Raw genomic sequence first — 21,813 nt, forward strand, 5'->3', positions numbered from 1 at the left:
AAAGTGTGACTCTGCTAACTGTTGTCACCCAAAGCTCAAGCTTCGAAGGGTGATGCAGGTTCAGGATCCAGCATGGGAGTCACGCAGGGGTGGATGGCAGAAATAGCTCGGTGAGGGGCTGTCTGGTCATCATCACATCAGGGAGAGCCACCCTTCCCTATTCACTCAGCCAGCAGAGCAGGGCCAGGCCCGGGCACTGACGCCCTCCTTCTGTGGCAGCTGCAGGGGCGAAGCCAGGGATTGGAAAGGTACCACGCTGCACTTTAAAGTAATTCTATACTTGAGAATAGAAAATGAATTTTGCTAGGGTTTGTGTAAGATGAGCTGCTTAGCAAATCACTGCCATCTAATTATAAAAAGAAAATTATGTTTCTTCTCTATTCCAAATATATATGTCTACCATTTAAATGGCATTTGCTTTGGGCAGGCAGGACCAAACTGTGCTCTGCAGCCTGGCCTGAACCCATAGTGGTCAAGGTACGTGCTTCTGAGAGTAGGTCAACTTTTTTGCAAGGGATAAATCCAGGAGCACCCACTCGCCCTGCTCCCTGGTGGTTTCTCCCCAGCTATCAGCCACCTGGATGGAGGCCCAGGGTGCACCTGCTGAATTAGACGGGGACAGGAAGCTGAAAGAGCCAGTGTGCAGAAACTCAGGAGCCAGGCTCCAAAGTCTGCTTCAGGCTGAGGACAGGCCCAAACCAGCCAGGCTTAGTGACCAGGGAAACGGCTGCAGTCCTGCCTTCCCATGCAAAGGATGGAGTCAGTGCACAGTAAATGGTTGCATGTCTTCATGTTGGGTACCGGCACGTGGTGTTTGTCGTGTGATCCTTTACATTTTCATTTTTTTATTTTTCAAAACTAAAAAATAAACCAAGTGCACAGATGGCTTAGGGGTTCGCAGCTGACAATAAGACTAATGGGAGTCAGGGAAAACCACAGCCGCCCAGGCTCTCTCTGCCTGCCTGCACCAACCAGCTGCTTTTGTGCCTCTGTGGCTCCAGCTGCCTCATAACATCCTCATGCATAGGCTGCTCTGCCCCCTCTCCTCACGCATGGGGCCTTTGCTCCACCGCAGCACTGACCATGTATGGTCAGACCCCCGAGGGACATGCCCCATGAGCACCAGGAAACAAAAGACGTGTCATTTTTGGTCTATCTAGTTCTGGGAGCAGCACAGAGTAATTAACAGAAGGACCATGTGCTTGGGGACCAGATGGACCTTGGTCAGATCCCTGGACTCGCTTTCCTCAGGCCTTGACTGGAGGTGGCCTATTCAACCACCCTGAGTCTCAGTTTCCACATATGTAAAAGGCCAACGGCAATTGCTGTGAGGCCTAGACATGGCTAGTATAAGAGTGTCTAGCCCAGGGCCAGCCCACAAGTCTTTGCTGAAGGGAGGGAAGGAGGAAGGAGGAAAGGAAGGGGGAGGGGAGGGAATGGAGAGAGACTGATGGTCTTTAAACCATACCAGTCGAGGAGCAGTTGAAGAAAGTGGAGCTGGTGTTGGAGAAAAGGCAGGATTGTCAGAGATGCATGTGGTACAGAGCCAGTGGGGGCAGGTTAAGGGGAGAAAGGAAAGAACTTTGCAAGGACAAGAGATTCCCAAGTGGAAAAGTGGATGGATTTGGGGGCAGCAAGCTCCCTATCTCTAGAGGGGTCCAGCTGAAGCCAAAGACCCACCACACCCTTCACAGGCTGTAAGGAAGGGACTTCCCTGTTGAACATTTCCCAGCCTTTATTCAAGGGGGCACTTTCCCATTTGGGCTATATTTATTTACTAGTGAATTATTACTGGCTTAATCTTTACCTAAAAATCACCATACTTCTTTTTTTTTTTTTTTTAAGTTTTTTGTTGTTGTTGTTGTTGTTGTTGTTTTTGTTGTAATCTCTATACCCAACATGGGGCTTGAACTCAAGACCCTGAGATCAAGAGTCGCACATTCTTCTGACTGAGCCAGCCAGGCACCACCCCCCCCTCATACTTTTTAACTTAAAATCTCTCTCTAGCTTTAATTTGAACAAAATATCCATTTAAAAAATGGGTATGATGTGATGTTTGGGTTTTTTAAAAGTTTTTATTTATTTATTTTGAAACAGAGAGACAGAGAGCAAGTGAGCTGGAGAGGGGCAGAGAGAGGGAGAGACAGAATCCTAAGCAGGCTCTGCACTATCAGTGCAGAGCCCGATGCAGGGCTCGATCTCACAAACTGACACAGGGCTTGATCTCACAAACTGTGACATTGTGACCAAAATCAAGAGTCAGATGCTTAATCCACTGAGCCACCCATGCACCACATGCCTGGGTTTTATAATACATATAAACAAGTGTATTAAAATGAAATGATGCTGTATGTGTCCCACCTAAAGTTCTCTCCCTGACCACTCTGAGAAATGTGCTGCACGGAATCTGAATCTAGACTAACCATGCTCCAGGGGCCCCTGCTGTGTCTACGATTCTGTTATCTGCGGTTACAACCCTGAGGGTAGGCAGCAAAGTCACAGATGGGGCCTGGGTCCTTGCAGCACAGGATGCTCTTAATCCTTATGGCCCTTTCTGGTCTCCCAAGCATGTTCTCATGCGTGTATTTCATCTAATCCCATGACAACCCTGAGGGCAGGCAGCAAAGTCACAGATGGGGCCTGGGTCCTTGCAGCATGAGATGTGCCCACGGCCCTCTAGACAGAGAGGACAAGAGCCGGGGCACAGAGTCCCCAGCTCTCCATCCCCTCCTCATTCTACCAGCACATTAGGGCACAGCCAGATCCATCCCTGGTGCTCTCCCAAATCTCGCCCGTTAGCTTCACAACCCAGATGTCAATCATCTGTGATGTGTTTTATCCATCTAGGTGGTCAGATGCCAAGCTCTGGAGATGAAAATATGCCCCTCTGAGACAGAGAACGTCACTTCAGCAACCAGCAATGACCCACACTGTCATTTGGCCACGTGGCCCTCAGTAGTCCCCGCCTGATAAAGCTACCAAAAACACCTAAAGGTCAATGAGTGGGACATTAAAGAGTTAAACACACATTGCTACTTCATGAACCCTGCAAGAGGGATGGCTGCATGGAGCTGTCTTGGATCATGCCAACCTGCTAAAAGGCCCTAGGGGCACAGTGGTGGGGGCAGGGGGTGCAGTCTCTGGGAGCAGGCAAGACCAACCTCATCATACGCAGCAGGAACACCACCTAGAAGACTGGAGATGAGCACCAAGGAATGCATGTCAGGCGCCAAGGGGTGCAACACACTGTCACCTCAACCTCAACATCAGCTCTGTTGTCTGAAGCATGCACTAAAAACTTGCCCGCTCATTTTCACTCTTGACCCCGGACTCTACTGTCACAGCCGCATAGCCTGGCTGGGAGGGCAGAGCCGCAGTGTAGATCCTCAGTAAACAATAGTGAGACAATGTGGCTTAGACCAGGGGATCTAACCTGGAATCCAGGGCTTGTTGGAGATCCATGAATCCCCTGAATTGTATGCCCAACTCTGTACACCCAAGCAACTTTTCTCTGGGTTTCTCACTGGCATATTAAAGAGGCTGTGACCCAAAAAGGCAAAAACCATTGCTCTGGACACCAGACCCTCAGGCTTCTTGGCTGCCTTTCCCAGTCAAAAGCTTGCTGAAAGTGGCACTAATAGTCCATCTCTGTGTATAGTGACTTCACAAGAATCTGTGGAAGATCTAAGCTCTGCCTATTACTTTCCTTGAGTTTTGTTATTTGCAGCCGAAAGCCCCACCGACCCCAGTACCATAAGGCCAGTGGCAACACCCAAGATTGGGAGGGTTGGCAAGGACAAAATTCCTCTCAGAACTTGAATTCTCTGCTCAGCCCCTAGAAAATGGATACTTGCCAGACGCCCCAGGGCACAGGGAGCTCACCCAGCTCCTCCCTTTTTCCCCATCCCCAGACAAAGGTAGCTGTCCATCTTAGATGGCTGGATGCCTGCCCCAAGCCTGGCAGGGACAGAGCCTCTGGGACTCAATGCACACTCTTGATGCTTGAGAATATTCCAGCTTTGCACATGCACGTGTTCCCATTCAGCTCACATAAGTATGATTTGTACAAACTATACAACGCTCACGAACAGGTATATTTTCAATCACTTGCAGGAGGAACACTCCATCGGGGCACGCGTTTCATGGGCAGAACTGATTACAGGCAGTTCTTCCTGTAGGAAGGTCACACTTCCTGAGAACTCACTTGGTCCGGCAGGCTGGTCAACATGCAAATCTGACTGACATGAGGACCAGTCACCCCAGGAGCTAGTGTGGTTCATCACAGTCCGGTAGTCCTCCCTGGTTCCAGGTGATCACTCAAACTCGGGCACCAGCCCCAGAGATTTGTCACTTTGTGAGCAGCTCAGATCAACTGAAAGTGTGAAATACCTATGGTTAGAGCTAATAATAGACTAAAAGTTATACCTGCCACAAACATGTCTTCTGTAGGCGAAAGTATGAGTTGTGGAAAATGCAAAGTGCCTTTTTCCAGAGCAAAGCAGGCAAGCCTGGAAGCCTCACCAGGGTTCAGCAAGGAGCTCTGACCCTCCTCTCCAGAAAGAAATGTTGAGGCCAGGGGTGGGGGTGGGGGCAGTTTCTGCTCCAGCACCCAGCATACTCAACACCACCGGCCTTCAAAGAGGCTGGCAGACCTGGCATCCTTGAAAACCCCAGAGCATCAAAGCCTAATACCTCCCGACCTGGCAGAGAAAGTACAAAACTACACCATAAACCGCAGACAGAGAAACTCACTGGCTGCTGGGAGCGAGAACAGATTCAAGGTTGAAAAACATGGCCCCAAACATTTTCAGCCCCAGTCAGCAGGGACACGCAATTTACAGGAAATTAGGAGATTTATAAAATGTTGGCCAGCTGGAGTTTCTTCCCTGGGAAGAGAAGCAGGAGAAACTCTTAAGAACTGTCTCGGTGAAGTACTGTGCTCCCTGCAAAGCCCCTGACACGTGTCAGTTATTAATACCAACAACTCACCACCCCACACTTCAACCTGTACTTGGCAACAGGCTGTACCTGGAGCCCTAAAGCCGGGGACAGCCAGACCCTCAGAAGAGGGGCCTGAACAGCCACATGGTCTCTAGATAGGATCCTGGGCAAGTTACTGATAACTTTCTGGCCACAGCTCCTCATGAGCATATGGGGATTACAATAAAACCTCAGACAGAGTCTTGTCAAACGATGAGAAAACACACCCTGGTCAAGCGCCTGGTCTGTGTGAGCCCTGCTGGCTGCTACTATTGCAATGGGGCTTCAGGGTTTTAAGTCAGATTTCCTTATTACTCTTTTGAGGCTAGAATCCTGAGCCTTGTCACTCATTCTCTCTGGTCAGGTCCAGGACAGAGTGTGCGTCTTGGAGAGGCAAGAACCATTTAACCCACGGAGGTTAGGTACCAGCAGGGGCCCATGGGGGGAGCAAGGGGAATCCCAGAGCTCTGCCAACCCAAGAGGCGGCCCTTGTCTCTCTCTCTCCAGACTCGGCTTTCTCCACGGCCAGCATAGACCTCAGTTCCAGCCACAGAGCTGAACTGGATGTCCAGTGCCCGTGCTCCTACCAGGCGTCACCTCTTCTAGGAGGCCTTCCCTGCCTTCCACACTGTCTGATCCCACAACCCCTGCGCCTCCCTAATCCCGTTATTGAGCACACTGCGCTGTCGCTCATGTTTTACCCTTACCTTCCCCGCAGAGCAGGAACAGGCGCTATGCCCCACACAGCGGGCACCCCAGCCAGGTCCGGTCAATGAATGAGCCGGGCCTCAGTTGTGACCACAGTCCCAAGCCCCGCGGCGCAGGGAAGGGCTGTTTGTGCAGCAGGCTGCTTTTTATTATCGAGATAAATTTGACAACACCCCTGGCGGATCCCTGCTTAACGCCATTTTAAAGGGGGAGAAAGAGTACCCCCCCCACCCCCGCCGCCCACCTCCCCGCGGGTCCTCACCCAGGCAGACCAGAAATCCTAGGGCGGTTCCGTGAAAGGGGCTCTCTGAGCGGCGGACAGGCCCTCCCCACTGGGGTCTCTATTGTGGCGGATTTCTCGCTCGCACAGCGTTATGCCGGAGCCTGCGGTGGGAGCAAAAGGCCACTCCCCGCCAGTCCCAGGGCTCTCGCCGCGCGTGGGGAGCGCCGCAGGGCCCGGGGGGCGGCCACACCTCCCGCCCGGAACAAAGCGCCGGGCCCCCTCCCCGCCCCGGCGGCTGCGACCACTCACCGCGCGCTCCAGCCCCGGCTCGGCTCCGGCCCTCAGGCCGCCGCCTCCATGCTCGCGCGGCCGAGGAGGCAGCGCCGCGCCCGCCCGGCCCCACTGCAGCCGGACTGGCGGCTCCCGGCCCGCCGGCCCTCCGGCCGCTCCGGCCCGTCCCCGCCCCGGCGCCTCCTTAAAGCGACCGCGCAGCCCGCGCGCGCCCCGAGCGCCTGGCGCGCCGCGCATTCCTTATATTGCAACAGCGCCTGCTAAAAATAGAGCGCCGCTGCCGGCGGGGTGGGGGGGCCGCGCCGCGACCCCGCCGCCCCCGCGCGCACCCGGGTCCCCGGGACGCGCGGCCAGCGCAGCCCGGGCCACTAGCGCCGACTCCCGCGGCAGGCTCGGCGGGGGGCAGGGGGGGCGCGCCGCCGCCTTCCCCGCGCCCCCGCGCCCCCGCGCCCTTACCCGGTCAGACCCGCGGCGCCGCGGGGCTGGCGTTAAGGTGGACGCGGAATGGGAATTCGCCCGGGCCTCTTTAAGAGCCTCTGCGCCCCAACCTCTAAGTCTCCGCTCCGGCCGGGCCAACTTCTGAGCCTCCGGACGCCTCCCCAGTCCTTAGCGATCCCGGCCGCCACCTCCACAGCCTTCGCTTCGAATCCCCGGACGTGTCTCTTCCTAGATCCTCACCCGGCGCCTCTTCCCGCAGGCCCTCAGGGCCCAAAGTTCGTTGGGATGGATGCGACGGGCTCAGGACTCGCGCTCCATTTTATTGTTTCAGTTCGGCTAAGTCCTCGCCATCAACGACATTTTTTCCTTATTTTAAAAAATGGAAATATAATTTACATACCCTGAAACATCGCCTTTGAAAGTGTACAATGACGTGGTTTTTAGTAGATTCGCAAAGTTGTGAAACCGTCACCATTATTTAATTCCAGAACATTTTCATCCTCCCCCCCCCCAAAAAATACCCCTCACCCATTGGCAGACATTCCCCATTCCCCATCCCCCCAGTCTCTAGAAACCACTAATCTACTTTCTGTCCCTATGGATTTGCCTATTCAGGACATTTCATAGAAATGGAGTCATACCACATGTGGTCTTTTGTGACGGCTGCTTTCACTCAGCACTATGTTGTCAAGGTTCATCCATGACGCGGCACGCAGCAGCTCATTCTTCTTCTGGACAGAAAATTTTCCATTGTACGTAGACACCGCGTTTTGTTTATCCATTTCCGGTGACGGACAGTAAGGTTGGTTGTTCTTTTTGGCTATTGTGAATGAAGCTCCTGTGAGCGTTCGTGTACAAGTCTTTGTATGAACGTATGTTGTCCATTCTCTTGGGGGGATAAACCTGGGGGTAGAACTGAGTAGAACTGAAGTAGGGGTAGAATTGTGGGTCATATGCTTAGCTATGTCGAACTTTGTGAGGGCCCCCCAAACTGTTCTGCAGACCAGCTACGCCACATTCCGAGCAAGGATGACGAGAGGACCGATGTCCCTACATCCTCACCAACACTTATTATTGTCTTTTTGATTATAGCCATCCTAGGGGGAGTGAGGTGGTACCTCAATGTCATTTTGATGATTGGCATCAATTTTGAAGACCTTATTTTTTTTTTTTTTTTTTTTGTGGGTGGACCTTGATGATGACCTGGAACCACTTGACACAACCAGGGAACCCATCTGCTTGTCATTTTGAGAGCTTCACTGTCTACCCCAAGCCTAAGAGGAGCTTCCTGCAGAGTCCTTCATGCCATACTGGGGCTTCCAATCCGATGCGGGTTTTGACTGGTACCCCAGGTACCGTGCAGCCATTTGGTGAGAGCTGTTGTGTCCCCTGCTTCCACCTGTTGCTCTGAATGAAGTCCCTGTGGACCCCAGGAGTCCCCATGGGGGGCATGTGGATTATGAGCCGTCATGTATCTCACCTTGGTAGGGAGTAAAAGAACTGGCTGAGGAGGGGGTTGAGGGAGAGATGCTCATCTTGACTGGCTGGGTTTTACCCTGAACCTGCTTCTTCCTCTCCCTTCCATTTACCACAGGCCTTAGGGGCGACTGGCCGAGACCTGCGTGTCCTGGTTGTCTGCCAGCCCCTTCTGGGCCCCCTTTGTCAAGAGTCCCGGGCCCTGATTGGCACAGCACTCTGACAGAAATGCCCTCAGCTTGAGCTGAGACAACACCTGCATACGACCGAAGATTTGTCTTTATACCACTTTCACATAGAAATCTTTAAAAATCTGCCTTCTCAGAAACGGAACCTAAACAGCTAGCAATCACACACAGGTACCTGGAATTCTCTAATGCAGGTTGTGACTGGGGGCTCACAACAGGGCACTTGTCCCATTTGGGCTGTCTCCTCTGCTCTTTGAACCCTAAAATAAAGTATGGTTCAGTCAATGGGAAACAGGGGCTTTGGAGAACAGGGTCGCTGAGGCCCGAGTGTGATAGCCGATTCATTCAGTAAACGCCGCCAGAGAACCTACTGTGCCAAGTGCTGTGGCAGAGACCCACCTCCGGGCAAACTCAGAGTGCCATCCAAGGGTAAGTGGTGTGGAAGAGAGAGGTACCAGTGCCTGTGGGAGCCCAGAGGAAGGACACCTAACCCAATGTGGGGAAAGCATGGGTGCCCAGAGAAGGCTTTCTGTGAGATGTGATGACTGAGCCAGGGCTCAAGGGACAAATAACACTCAGCTAGGCTGAAAAGGGAGAGAGAAACCTTTATATGCCAAGATATCACTGAGATGAACTCTCCAAAACCTCCAGCAGATCCACGTGGCTGACCAGGTATGTTTGCAGCATGGTAGAAGGCCAGACTTCTGGCCAAAAACCCAGGCTGGACTCAGGCCCAAATTTCAGGCCCTGATGTCCAAGGCCAGCCACAGGGCCAGAAGCAGCTCCTGCAATAGGGCGAAGACGAGAACCACCGGGCTGACCCAGAGCAGAACTTTCCTGCTCAGAGACACAAGCAAATGTACCACATCCTCTGCAGTGTCCTGTGCTGTCCTCTCTGCCCCAAGGCTTGCTGCATGCCATGCCTCAGAGCAGACCCAGGCTGGTGCCTGGAGGTTCAGTGGGCAAACCTAGGAGGCCTGGGGACTTTGAGGGCCAGGAGCCAGCCACTTCATTGTGGTGCAACCTTCCTCCAGAACCGCCTGCCCCAGTGTGGCCCCTGGGGATAAAAGCAGCTCTGGGCCCCCAAGCACTTTGGGCCCCAGACATGGGCACAATGATGAGTCTGTACACCTCCCAACAACCTGTGCGGAAGGTCTTACCTGCCCTGTTTGGGACATAAGGAGGCACAAACCCAATCCCATCCAGCCAGTAGACTGAGAGTCAAGGTCTTCTGACCACAGAGCCTGTACTCTTTCCCTTATCTCTAGTGGCCTCAACGGGCAGTCCACTGTGTGTGTGTCTGGTGTTGGGAAAGCAGGGAAAAGGTGGAGAAGATACTAGTCTCCTCAGGCCTGTGGCTACAGTTAGATCTTTTGTTGACCCTGAAGCACCAACCATGGGTTAGCAGAAGAGCCTCACGCCACCTCCCCACCCCCACCCATTCATCCCCTCAGCTGACCTTTCCTCTGGGCCAAGTACAGGCTTGTATTCACTGGGCCACCCATGATATGGCACCAAGAACTACATGCTCCTCTCTCGGGGTTTTCATGGCTTGTACCAATCCAAATTCGGTTGTGTCTCATCTTCAGCTTTCCCTGCTGCCCCCTTGGTACACCCCCTCCTGCCCTAGTCCCACTAGAAGCTAGGCCTCAATTCTAGAAGGTAGGATTTTCTTCTCTGATGCTTATGGTTCCTGATGCTTGTGCTTTATCCCTCACATGGACTCCCGGCTCCCTGGGGCCAGAAGAGCAGCTTTCAGTCAATCCATGACCGAGTCATGGCCAAACTTCTCCAAAAACTTGTCTATACTCAATTCATATGTTTGTTTCTCATCATTTGTTTTTCTCTCCATTGGCCCTTCCTCTTTTTAAACTAACGTCCAGTGGCTTTTAAATATTTTTGGCCGCAACCCATAAAAACATATAGGTTTTACACGGAAAACCAAACATGTACACATACAAGTGAAACAAAAATTTAAGGAAACAATACTGATCTTTACTATATGTGACACACACCGATCTATTCTATTCTATTCTATACTATTCTGTTTCACTAAAAAATGCTATCAGGGCCTGTTAAACTGATTTCATGCCCCATTAATGGCTTGAGAAGCATTGAACCCAGATATATTGACACTCCAAGCCTCAAGTAGTGACATTACAGCATATATTTGGCAAGAAAGAAAAGTCAACTCTAAGATTTTAAAACAGGTAAAAATTTGAAAATAAAAGAGTTTTGAGACTCAAAAGCCTAGGAGATTTCCTCTTCTGGGCAGGATGTAGTAGGTTGTGGGAGCCAGTGCTCCTACTGCAACAAGATGAGATGAGGCTCTCCAGCTGTCTCCTCACTCCTCTCCCTGGACATTTGCCAGTTTGGGGCACTGCCTAATGATCAAGATTTGACTAAAAGAAAGACCTCTAATGGAGGAAAGAGAAACCTGTAAAGCTGTAGTGGCTACATGGGACTAGAATGAAAAAGGGACATGGAGGCCTTAGAAACACAACCAATTTTCTCCACAGAGCATTTGCCGAGTTCTGGGTCTGAATGTGCATCTAAAAAGTAGAGTGAAATCTTCCACAGTCTCACAGCACTTAGAAAACAAAGGCTTCCCAAGAAGAAAGGGCCTGCCTCAAACACAAGGCCAGCTCCTATCTCATGACGTTTGCCAGATTTTGAATCTGCAGGGGGACAGAGTCTGGATGGTCAGTTTGAGAACTTCTGAAGGGCAGAACTGAATCTCCACAGTCCTTCATGCCTGAGGGTACAGGGGACCTGCAAGGCTCTCAGTCAAAATCCACATGTGAGGAATGCGGGTAAACAGAGAGAGATTGTTTTGCAAAAGTTGAAATTCAGCCTCAAATTAGCTTAATCCTTCACTGGACTGAGACAATCATCCCTCATGGCCATCTGCTTAATGGAGGAAAGAAGGAACATTCTGTGGCAAGTTATATCATCTGGAGTCTCTATACCTCTTACACACAATGTCTGCATATAGTAAAAAATAACGAATCAAGTGAAGAGGCAGGAGACTAGAATCAATAAGCAACAGAAAAAACAGACGCTAGAAACAGACACATAAATGAACACAGCTGAGCATAGGATTGCTGAACTTGAAGACAAATTTAAAACTACACTGAAACAAAAGTCGAGGAAAAAAGACCCAGAGAAAAAGAGATATTAGCATAAAAGATAAGCAGGACATAGTCAGATGTCTAACATTCATATCACCGGAGTCCTGGAAGGAGAGGAGAGAGAGAATGAGACAGATGCAACAGTCAGAGAGATAATGGCAAAAAGTTTCCAGCCAGTGAAAGACATTAAATTCATAGATTCAGGGGGATTGGTGAATCCCAAAAGGGCAAGCACAAAGAAAAGTACATGTAGACACATCAGAGTTAAACTGCTGAAAACCAGGTAAAAAATAATTTTTTAAGCATCAGATACCTTTCTTCAGTGAGAAAAATCCTTTTATGAACATGTCCTGGAGCTGAGAAGCTGAACTTGAGCTTGGGTGAGAGCCATGCCCCACTACACCAACGCTATGGCCTCGCCTCTCAACAGGAGACATTCTGCACCTAGGAGCCTGAGACCAGCATCCTGAGCATCTTGCCTCATGAATCACTCAACCTCAGCTTGCCAAACAGTCGAAAAATGATCATCCTTTGTAGCCACACGTTTTCATGTGTCTTCGTGTTTGAAACATTGTGACACCAAGTCAGAGAAACACAAATTGCCTGGATTTTGAACCTGGAAGGCAGGATTTGCTCATTTCCATTTAGCCCCATTTTCTGAAGTCCAATTACCATTACCCTTGCTGACAAACAAATTCAAAAACATTTGAATCCTTGATGGTTAGAATTTTATTTTACTTTATTTTTTTAATGTTTATTTATTTTTGAGACAGCGATAGACAGAGTGCAAGGGAGACCCAGAATCCGAAGCAGGCTCCAGGCTCTGAGCTGTCAGCACAGAACCCAACGCGGGGTTCGAACTCATGAACTGGGAGATCATGACCTGTGCCAAGGTTGGATGCTTAACTGACTATACCACCCAGGGGCCCTGATGGTGAGAATTTTAAAACACTGTTTTTTTTTAACGTTTTATTTGTTTTTGAGAGAGAGAGAAAGAGAGAGAGAGAGAGAGAGAGAGGGGGAGAGAATGTAAGTGGGGGAGGGGCAGAGAGAGAGAGGGGACAGAGGAGCCAAAGCAGGCTCTGTGCTGATGGTAGACATTCCAGTGTGGGGTTCAAACTCAGGAACTGTGAGATCACAACCTTGAGCCAAAGTCAGATGCTTAACCACTGAGCCACCCAGGAGCCCAAAAACATTATTTGCATATTAAAACAAATATGGATATTGTATGTAGTCTTTGAAAATATGCACACATCTTTAAAATAAATCTTAGCAAAGTTTAGAGAACCCAGAAGGGCGTTGAGCAGTATGCCCTCACTGGGACAGTCATTCACGAAGCTTCAGGGGACACACTGAAGGAGCAGAGTCTTTAGTATTGAGATCTGTGTGGCTGACTGAGATCCAGATCTGCCTCACAAGCTTCTTTTGTCTGCCCAAAAAGATGGGCAAGGAGTTCTGTTCTAATGAGAAGTTAGACAGGAAATAGGTCCTGCTCTCTAGTCTCCCAGGACAGCCTAAACAATCAAGGGGCAAAACTCATTACCTCTTTGGAGGTGTCAGGAAGTATGAAGGTCTGAGATTTTAACCTACTTGGAAGATAACAAGTTATCTTTCCATTGCCGTATGGATATTGACAGAAAACATGAAACTCCTGGGTCAGAGGTAAAGGCTAGGTTACTCCTCGCAGTTATAGTAGTCATCAGGATATTAGCATTTTTGCACAGGATTCCGGAACCTCCATTCTCAGAGGACAATGCAAAGAGGGCCAGGTACACCTGCATGTGAAGTGGGTTGTGTTATAGAAGAACCCTGAGCTTCAGGAAACAAGCTTTTAACTGGAGAGTAAATATGCTTGCTATAGATGGAGACGTGACCTCTACCTTCCAAGGCTATAAGCAAACCTGCCCTTTGTTTTAGAAGGAGATGCTCTCTCTATCTTTCAAGGCTGTTCACTGTGTAAATGTTCCTGAAAAGAAATCTGAGAATAAGGGCAGTGAGTGCCTCTGCTTGCAAAGTGTGCAGCAACATGAAAGACAGTTGGAGGAACGCCACTGACAGGAACCTGGGATCAGATGGCTGTTCGTGGTGCAGATGTCTCCTTGCTGTCTCCTCTAACCTCTGGATAAGCCTGAGTGGTAGGTAGCACAGGGCTCATTAGTCCTGCTCATGAGCAGAACCTGAGGGTCTATGGTAAGAGTCACTAGGAAGTAGCTGGGACAGCCTGCCCTACAGGGACTCACAATATAGACAGCAGTTAGATGGGACTCCCCAGTGACTGCTACAACATGAAAAATTGTAAGAGTCTGATGCAGGTTGGTGGCCTCAGAGACGGGTTGTTTCCATTTTGTGGCTCAAAGGCTTGTTTTCAAAGTCAGTCTCACAATCCACAAAAAATAATTGAACTAATAGGTGAGTTTATCAAGGTCTCAGAACACAAGGTCGACATACAAAACCCAGGGGCACCTGGGTGGCTCAGTTGGTTAAGCGTCCAACTTTTAGTTCAGGTCGTGATCTCCTGGTTGGTGAGTTCAAGCCCCACACTGGACTCCACGCTGACAGGGTGGAAGCCTGCTTGGGATTCTGTCTCTTTCCCTCTCTCTCTGCCTTTCCCCCACTTGTGCCTTTTCTCTGTCAAAAATAAGTAGGGGTGCCTGGGTGGCTCAGTTGGTTAAGCCTCCAACTTCGGCTCAGGTCATGATCTCACAGCTTGTGAGTTCAAGCCCCACACCGGGCTCTGTGCTGACAGTTGAGAGCCTGGAGTCTGCTTCAGATTCTGTGACTCCCTCTCTCTCTGCCCTTCCCCAGCTTGTGCTCTCTCTCTCTCTCTCTCTCTCTGTGTCTCTCTCAAAAATAAATAAAAATATTAAAATAAATAAATAAATTTAAAAAATAGATAGATAGAAAACCCAGTGTATTTCTATGAACTGTCAGCACATAATTGGAAATGAAGTAAAAACATAAAAACAATTTTGCAATAATAGCATTTACAAACATGACATACAGGGGTACCTAGGTGTCTTAGTTGGTCAAGTGTCTGACTCTTGGTTTCAGCTCAGGTCATGATCATGAGGCAGGTGAGTTTGAGCCCCGTATCAGGCTCTGGGCTGGCAGTGCAGAACCTGGTTGGATTCTGTCTCTCCCTCTCTCTCTGCTCCTCCCTCACTCGCTCTCTCTGTGTGTCTCTCAAAAATAAATAAATAAACTTTAAAAAACACATGAAATACAAATGACTTCCAACAACTATAAACATTGCTGAAATGAAAAAGTAAATAAATGGAAAGGTGCCATATTCACAAATGGAAGAGTCAATATTATTAAGATGTCTATTCTCCTCCAGTTAATCTTAAGATTTAATGCAATCCTAATCAAATTTCCAACAGGATTGTTTAAAAAATACTAAGTGACATTCTAAGATTTACATGAAAATAGCCAAAGCAATTTTCTTAAAAAAATTTTTTTTAAAAACATTTATTTATTATTGAGAGACAGAGAGAGAGCATGAGCAGGGGAGGGTCAGAGAGAGGAGGAGACACAGAATCCGAAGCAGGCTCCAGGGCTTTGAGCTGTCAGCACAGAGCCCGACACGGGGCTCAAACTCACAAACTGTGAGATCATGACCTGAGCCGAAGTTGGACGCTTAACCGACTGAGCCACCCAGGAACCCGAAGCCAAAGCACTTTGCAAACAAAAAAACAAAGTTAGAGGAAGACTCAGTCGACCTGATATTAAGACTTACTATGTAAGCAGCTCAGGATGCTACAGTAAAACACTATAAACTGGGAGGCTTATCAACAACAGAAATTTCTTTTCTCAGAGTTCTGGGAGCTGGAAGTCAGAGATCACGATGCCAGCATGGACAGGCTCAGGTGAAGGCTCTCTTCCTGGTTGTAGACTGCTGACTTTTCTTTGTGTCCTCGCATGGCTACCTCTCTGGCGTCTTTTTATTCTTTTTCTTTTTACCCTTTGACCCTCTTCAACTTTTTCTCCAATCCCTCATTCCTGGTCTCTGCAACCACCAGTCTGTTCTTTATACCTATTAGCTTGTTTTTTTGTTTGGTTGTTTTGTTTTGTTTTCAATTCCACATATAAGAGGGGTCACACAGTATTTGTCTTCGTCTGACTTGTTTCATTTAGCAAAATGCCCTTGAGGTCCATCAGTGTTGTCACAAATGGAAACACTTCATCCCATTCTTTTTTTATAGTTGAATAATATCCCATTATATGTATACCACATCTTCTTTATCCATTTATCCATCAGTGGATACTTAGCTTGGTTTCCATATCTTGGCTACTGTAAATAATGCTGCAATGAACATGGGGGTGCAGATATTTTTTCCAAGGTAGTGTTTTTGTTTTCTTTAGATAAATACCCAGAAATGGAATTGCTGGTTCATATGGTAATTCTATGTTTAATTTTTTTAAGGAAAACTCCATAATATCTTCATGGTGGCTGTACCAATTTCATTCCCATCAACAATGCACAAGGGTCCCCTTTTGTCCACATCATCACCAGCACTTGTTATTTCTTGTCTTTTTCATAGTAGCCATTCTAACAGGTATGAGGTAATATCTCATTGTGATTTTATGTATGTATGTATGTATGTATGTATGTATGTATGTATTTATTTATTTACTTATTGAGGAAGAAAGAGAAAGCATGAGCAGGGGAGGGGTAGAAGGAAAGGGAGAGAGAGAATCTTGAGCAGCCTTCATGCCCGATTCAGGGCTCGATCTCACAATCATGAGATCATTACCTGAACTGAAATCAAGAACTGGATGCTTAACTGAGCCACCCAGGCACCCCTTCATTGTGATTTTGATTTGCATTTTCCTGATGATTAATGATGTTGAGCATCTTTTCATGTACATATTGGCTATCTGTATATCTTCTTCGGAAAATACCAATTAAACTTTTTAAATTAATATGTATTTATTTTTGAGATACAGACACAGAGACAAACAGGGGAAGGGCAGAGAGAGAGGGAGACACAAAATCTGAAGCACGCTCCAGGCTCTGAGCTGTCAGTGGAAAATATCAATTTAGATCCTCTGCCCATTTTTTAAAATGAGATTGTTTTTGCTGTTGAGTTGTATGAGTTCTTTATATATTTTAGGTTTTAGCCCCTTATCAGATCCATGATTTACAAATATTTTCTCCCATTCAGTAGGTTGCTTTTTCATTTCTCTCCTTCAGATGGTTTACTTTGCTGTACAGAACCATTGTATTATGTCATTCCACTTATTTATTTTTGCTTGTGTTGCTTTTGCTTTGGTGTCAAATTAAAAAAAAATAATTCCAAAACCTATGCCAAGTTGCTTACTGCCTATGTTTTTTCTTAAGTTTATTCATTTATTTTAGAGAGACAGAGAGCATGAGCAGGGGAGGGACAGAGTGAGAGGGAGAGAAGGAGAATACCAAGCAGGCTCCACACTGCCAGCATGCAGCCTGATGCAGGGCTCAAACTCACGAACCTTGAGATCATGACCTAAGCTGAAACCAAGAGTCAGATGCTCAACCGACTGAGCCACCCAGATGCCCTTGTCTATGTGTTTTGTTTTGTTTTGTTTTGTTTTCTAGGAGTTTTATGGTTTCGGGTCTTACATGCAAGTCTTTAATCCATTTTGAGCTAATTTTGTGTATGATGTAAGATAGTGGTCAAGTTTCATTCTTTCACGTGTGACTGTCCAGTTTTCCCAATACCATTTATTGAAGAGACTATCCTTTCCCCATTGTATATTCCTAGGTCTTTTGTCATGAATGATTTGACCATATATGCATGAGTTTATTTCTGGGCTCTCTATTTTGTTTGATCTGTGTCTGTGTTTATGCCAGGACCATACTGTTTTCATTACTATAGCTTTGTAATATAATATGAAATCAGGAAGCATGATACCTTCAGCTTTGTTCTTTTTCAAGATTATTTTGGCTATTCTGGTTTTTTGTGGTTCCAGACAAATTTTAGGAAGACACATGGCAGAAAGAGAGGTAGCTAGCTCTCTGTTCCGTTCTTAGGAGAGCACTAATTCCATTCATGAGGGCTTTGCCCTCATGACCTAATTACCTCCCAAAGGTCTCACCTCCAGATACCGTCCCATTAGGATTAGGGTCACAACATATGAATTTTGAGGGGACACAAACGTTCAGTCCATAACACTATACAACAGTAATCAAGACAGTGAAGTACCAGCATAAGGACAGATAAATAAATCAGTGGGATCAACTGGAGAGTCCAGAAGGAAACTCACACTTACAATCAACTGATATTTGACAAACATGCAAAACAACCCAATGGGGTAAAGCAAAGCCTTTTCACTAAATGGTACTTGCATCCATATGGGAGGAAAGGAAACAAACTTGACCCTTACTTCACATCCCACCCAAAAAGTAACTTGAAGCAAACCCATTCATGGGCACACCCATTCATGAGGCATGTAGCAACAACAAGAGAACAAAGTATTGATACATGCAATAGCTCAGAAGATTCTCCAGGGGATTATGCTGAGTGAAGAAAAGCCAATCCCAAAACGCTGCATGCTATGTGGTATGATCTATACATCATTTTCTAACATGTGGCAAAATTTTAGAAATGAAGGACAGAACAGCGGTTGCCAGAAGTTAGGGACAGAGGGGGAGAGAGATGGAGGAGGGAGATGGGTGTGGCTATAAAGGGCAACACAAAGCATACTTGTGTTCAGGATCCTGACTGTGGTGGTGGATACATGAACCTACACAGATGATAAAATTTTATAGACACACACACACACACACACACACACACACACACAGAAGTGGAACCAAAACTAGGGAAATCTGATTAAGAGGGGTGGATTGTAACAATGTCGATATCCTGGATGTGATATTATACTACAGGTTTGCAAAATGTTACCATTGGGGAAACTGGGCAAAATGTACAAAGGATTTCATACTATTTTTGCAAGTGCATGATTCTACAGTTATCTCAATAAAAGCTTCAGTTAAAAATAAATTTGAGATGGATCACAGGCCTACATGTAAAATTTTAACAATTCCTTTCATTAGAACTTTTTTATAATTCCCAGGAGGAAATAAGGGACTGTCTTCATGACCTGGGAGTGGGCAGATTCCTTAGGAAAAGATTTTTTAAACAAGGCAAAGAAAACAATAAATATAGAATTAAAACTGATAAGTCAAATTTCACCAAATTAAAAACATGTCTGGTCATTAAAGTCATCACGGTAACTTCAAGCTGGCAGATGGGGGACGGAGTCTGGGGGAGTCCACATCTGATACTTCACCATTTGGGCTCAGAAGCAGCGCTCATCACCTCCACCCTGGCTGAGAAAAACTAATCAAATGGCTCCATCTGGCTGCCAGGAATGGCGGTGGCCACTGTGATCCTTGGCTGGGAAGCCACCTCCCAGCGGTGGCCCCACTCTGAAGAGAGAGGATGGCAGCTCAACAACAGCAACAGTAATGGCTTTATACTATCAAGAAAACTTAGGAGGCATTGTCTCTCTCCACAACATCCCTGAAAGTTGAGTGCTCTACTTCCCATCTTAAAGTCTAGGAAACTGAACCTGAGGAAGTTGAAATAACTTCCCCACACTCACACCGCTAGCAGCTGGTAGGTCCAAGAACCCACCCTAAGTCTGTTAGACTTTTTTTAAAGTAGGCTTCACTCCCAGCATGTAGCCCAACCCAGGGCTTGAACTCACAACCCTGAGATCTAGAGTCAGACGCTTAAGCAACTGAGCCACTTAGGCATCCCACAAGTCTATTAGATTTTAATGCTCCTAGCTGCTTTCCTCAGAGCCAGCCACACTAGAGACATGCTGTCATTTATGGCAAAAGAAACAATAATATCTGGAAGCAGAGAGGTGTGAATATGTATACGCTTTTATCATCTAACGTGAAAAACTGGAAGCTACCCGGGGAAATACATGCATTGGTTTGTGATTTTGCTCTTAAAGTAAGTTCATTCTTGTTTTCCACAGTCACAACACAATCCTCAGTGTTTTAATAAAGAAAATGCTCCTGGTATCCAAATTGGATCACAGAAGGGTTTCCCTTGAGCAAACCATCATCTTGTGGCAATGAACATAACCGGTAGGAGTAAGAATAATTTTTGTTTGTTTTTTCTTTCTTTCAGATGCCAAAACACAGCAGTAACCTTTAAGGTTAGAAGCTTTTGCATTAAACAGAGCAACACAAACAAAGTGCCTTCCTTAGGGCAGGACTTTTGGGCACAGCAATCAAATCTTTGATGGATATCATAAAATACGTACAAGATGGAAATTTAATTAAATCAAGATGTAAAAAGCTGGGGTGATCCATTTGGGGAAAAACTGAGGTGGCCATATATTGTCCAAAATGTACACTTTATTTTGAAAGTAAAAAGGGTTGATATTAATAATTGCACAGGACAGCAGGCATAAAGTCGGGGTATAAAGACATGTTGCCCTAAATTTGTCCTGCGGTTTAACTTGGCAAAGATGTGACTACATTTTATAATAGAGACCAACCAGTAGTGAGATATCTAACCCTTTCAAAAAAGAGCAAAAAGTATCTTTCAGTGTGCTGGCAGGAATTTGGCATCTGATTTGAATTTTATTTTGGAAATGAAGTTCTAAGGGAGATTTCAAACCATTCAAGAGCTTCAATAACCACCACTCTGTGGCAACACACATTACTTGCATTTAGTAGACCCAATTTGTAATGCTGTGTCTTACAGACACCCCTGTATGGATGTACCATAGTCTGTTTATCCATTCACCTATTGAAGGACATCTTGGTTGTTTCCAACTTGAGGTGGTTGTGAATAAAGCTGCTATGAACATTACATGCAGGCTTTTGTGCACACCTAAGTTTTCCAATCAATGGGATAAACATGTAGGAGCATCATTGCTAGATCATATAGTAAGACTATATTTAGCTTTGTAAAAAAAACCGCCAAACTGTCTTCCGAAGTGGCCGTATCCTATTTTGCATTCCCACCAGCCACAAATGAGAGTGTCTATTGCTCTGTTACTCTTCGCCAACTTTTGTGAACGATTATTGTTAGTTTTTTGGGTTTTAGCCATTCTAATACGTGTGCAGAAATGTCTCATTATTGCTTTAATTTGTAATTCCCTAGTGACAAATGTGGATGAGTATTTTGTTTTCATTTGTTTACTTTTCATCTGTATATCTTGTTTGGTGAGGTATCTGTTTACATGTTTTGCCCATTTTTTAATTGGGTTGATGGTTTTCTTATTATTGACCTTTGTGTGTTTTGGATAACAGTCCTTTATCAGATATGTTTTGCAAATATTTTCTCCCAGTTTCCGGCATTTCTATTTAATTCTCTTAACAATCTTTTGCAGAGCACATGTTTAAATTTTTTTATTTAAAAAAAATTTAGGGGTGTCTGGGTGGCTCACTCGGTTGAGCATCTGACTCTTGATTTTGGCTCAGGTCATGAACTCACGATTTTGTGGGTTTGAGCCCCACATTGGGCTCGGCGCCAACAGCCCAGAGCCTGCTTGGATTCTCTCTCTCTTTCTCTCTCTCTCTCTTTCTCTCCCTCCCCCACTTGTGTGCTCTCTCTCTCTCTCCCTCAAAATAAATAAATACACGTTAAAAGATTTTTTTAAATTTGAGTATAGTTGATGAGAAGTTGTTAATTTTAATGAAGACTAACTTATAAATTTTTTCTTTCATGGATCATGCCTTTGGTGTCATGTCTAAAAATTCAAATCCAAGATCACCTAGATTTTTTTCCTATGTTTTCTTCTAGAAGTTTTATGGTTTTATATTTTACATTTGTCTATGATTCTTTTTGAGTTGATTTTGTGAAAAATGTAAGATCTGTGTCCAGATCCAATTATTCCAGCACCATTTTTTGAAAAGATTATCCTTTCTCCATTGACTTTCCTTTGCCCCTTTGTCAAAGATCAGTTGACCACATTTATATAGATCTGTTTCTGGACTCTATTGTGTTCCATTGATCTATGTATCTATTCTCTCACTAATACCATCCTGTCTTGCTTATTGTAGCTTTACAGTAAGTCTTGAAGTTCAGTAGCATCAGTTCTCCAACTTTGTTACTCTTCAGTATTATGTGTTGGCTATTCTGGGTCTCTTTACCTTTTTTCATGTTTATTTATTTTTTGAGAGAGAGAGAGAGAGAGAGAGAGAGAGAGAGAGAGCACACATGTGAGTCGGGGAGGGGCAGAGAGAGAGAGGGAGTTAGAGAATCCTAAGCAGGTTCTGTACTGTCAGTATGGAGCCCCATGTGAGGCTTGAAGCCACAAACTGAGATCATGACCTGAGCTGAAATCAAGAGTAGGACACTTAACCAACTGAGCCACCCAGGTACCCCTCCTTACCTTTTTATGTAAACTCTAGAATAAACTGGCT

At 46.4% G+C, this 21,813-nt stretch overlaps 1 protein-coding gene across 3 annotated transcripts in view; it reads right to left on the reverse strand.

Moving 5' to 3' along the window:
- Positions 1-6,347, reverse strand: part of MRAS (muscle RAS oncogene homolog) — a 55,120-nt gene extending 48,773 nt beyond the window's left edge. Inside the window, exon 1 of one of the 3 annotated variants that reach the window (XM_023260531.2) lies at positions 6,221-6,347. The gene's annotated coding sequence lies outside the window, so the exon portion shown is untranslated. Of the gene's footprint in view, positions 1-4,204; positions 4,338-5,950; positions 6,092-6,220 lie in introns of those variants that run through there. The other 2 variants (XM_045037547.1, XM_019810658.3) reach the window with 2 other exon arrangements.
- Between the last annotated feature and the right edge of the window lie 15,466 nt (positions 6,348-21,813).

Source organism: Felis catus, chromosome C2, assembly GCF_018350175.1.
Source record: "Felis catus isolate Fca126 chromosome C2, F.catus_Fca126_mat1.0, whole genome shotgun sequence".
NCBI lineage: Eukaryota > Metazoa > Chordata > Mammalia > Carnivora > Felidae > Felis > Felis catus.